The following is a 2,355-nucleotide window of genomic DNA, read 5'->3' on the forward strand; positions in this document are numbered from 1 at the left end:
CTGTGCCTGCTCACAGCAGCGCCCAGGTCGAGTACTCGTGGCTGTGCCTGTCTTAGGTCGTCCCCAGGTTTAGCAGGGGGGATCTTACCCGTCATAGGCTATCCAGTCTGCCATACTCGCCTTTTTCTCATGTGCGATACTCATCAAATATCTCCAGCAGAGCAGCTTTAAGGAGAGTCTGAACCAGCCTGACCTGATGGGGGCAGGATCAGGACTCTAGATTCTGCCCCACTGAAACGACTCTGAACGACAACTTCATTATCATCGTTACTGCTGCTGGTATACATGCTAATATAATAGATAGATGGATGGATAGATAGATAGATAGATAGATAGATAGATAGATAGAGAGATAGAGAGATAGAGAGATAGATATCTATCTATCTAGATAGATAGATAGATAGATAGATAGATAGATAGATAGATAGATAGATAGATAGATAGATAGATAGATAGATAGATAGATAGATAGATAGATAGATAGATAGATAGACATGTGCTTGAGACAGGGTGTCACTGATAACACTCATAGAGTCATATAAAGCAGTTCAGGAGCCTGAGACAAACGTCACGCTGTTTAGCTTCTCAGCTCATCTTATGGCCAGTGTGTTTTAACATCCTACCACCAGGGGGCAGAAGAGCCTAAAGAGAGACAGCGTCAGAGAGCAGTGACGGGGTTTCTCTCTCAGTCCCAGTAATCAATAAACCTGCACATCCCAAGGTCAAAGCACAGACTACATCCTCCTTCCCTCTTTCAATTGTTTTTTTTCTTTTCTTATTGATACATCGGCTGTTCTTGTTTCAGAACACGCCGGATGCTGCTGCTCGCTGTGCCCGCTCGCTGTGCCTGCTCACAGCAGCGCCCAGGTCGAGTACTCGTGGCTGTGCCTGTCTTAGGTCGTCCCCAGGTTTAGCAGGGGGGATCTTACCCGTCATAGGCTATCCAGTCTGCCATACTCGCCTTTTTCTCATGTGCGATACTCATCAAATATCTCCAGCAGAGCAGCTTTAAGGAGAGTCTGAACCAGCCTGACCTGATGGGGGCAGGATCAGGACTCTAGATTCTGCCCCACTGAAACGACTCTGATCTACAACCTCATTATCATCGTTACTGCTGCTGCTATACATGCTAATATAATAGATATATAGATATATAGATAGAGAGAGAGAGAGAGAGAGAGAGAGAGAGAGAGAGAGAGAGAGAGAGAGAGAGAGAGAGAGAGAGAGATAGATAGTTAGATAGATAGATAGATAGATAGATAGATAGATAGATAGATAGATAGATAGATAGATAGATAGATAGATAGATAGATAGATAGATAGATAGATAGATAGATAGATAGACAGACAGACAGACAGATAGATAGATAGATAGACATGTGCTCGAGGTCTCAAGCACACAGGGTGTCACTGATAACACTCATAGAGTCATATAAAGCAGTTCAGGAGCCTGAGACAAACGTCACGCTGTTTAGCATCTCAGCTCATCTTATGGCCAGTGTGTTTTAACATCCTACCACCAGGGGGCAGCAGAGCCCAAAGAGAGACAGCTGTTATACAAGTAGCGTATGTCTGGTTGTGAATGGCTGAGTGCGCATGCGTGTAGGTGGTGGAGCGAGAGCGACGCGGGCACGCGAGTGTGTCTGCTGAGAGGCGTGCGCGAGACATGCATTGTGATGCCGGGGACAGAATTAGGCAGAAAGAGAAGTCAGTTTCAAAAAAAGTGTACCGTTCAAATCAAGAGAGAGAATAAAGCCCAGCAGCCTCAACACGGCCAGACTTGTCTCATTTTACCAGTTGCTTCACCACAGACAGTGACGAGGGTTAGCCCCGAAGTACGAGGACACTTTGGCCCTGGAGCAGCGTCTCCCCTGTGCGCTGTGACTACGGTCGGAACGCCGAAGCAGGAAAGGTTAACATTGGCGACCACGAAGGGACCCTCTCACGTTTACAGCGTCTCCCCTGTGCGCTGTGACTATGGTCGGAACGCCAAAGCAGAAAAGTCTAACACAGCGTCAGAGAGCAGTGACGGGGTTTCTCTCTCAGTCCCAGGTATCAATAATAACTAAGATCAAAATCACTAATTCAAATTACAATAAGAACATCCAAACATCACAGAGCGGCATTAGACATAATGAGCAATTTAAAAAAAAAAAGCAAAACGCTGCTGCACCACCCAAGGTCAAAGCACAGACTACATCCTCCTTCCCTCTTTCAATTGTTTTTTTTCTTTTCTTATTGATACATCGGCTGTTCTTGTTTCAGAACACGCCGGATGCTGCTGCTCGCTGTGCCCGCTCGCTGTGCCTGCTCACAGCAGCGCCCAGGTCGAGTACTCGTGGCTGTGCCTGTCTT

General features: G+C 46.4%; 1 long non-coding RNA gene across 1 annotated transcript; it reads left to right on the forward strand.

The window, feature by feature from the left end:
• Positions 1-986: 986 nt before the first annotated feature.
• LOC306828450 lies at positions 987-2,102 on the forward strand. The gene is made up of 2 exons (XR_013779745.1): positions 987-1,912; positions 2,004-2,102. It is a non-coding gene; the product is annotated as an uncharacterized lncRNA (long non-coding RNA).
• The last annotated feature ends 253 nt before the right edge of the window (positions 2,103-2,355 follow it).

The sequence above is a fragment of the Symphodus melops genome, assembly GCF_947650265.1.
Source record: "Symphodus melops genome assembly, chromosome: 8".
Lineage (NCBI taxonomy): Eukaryota > Metazoa > Chordata > Actinopteri > Labriformes > Labridae > Symphodus > Symphodus melops.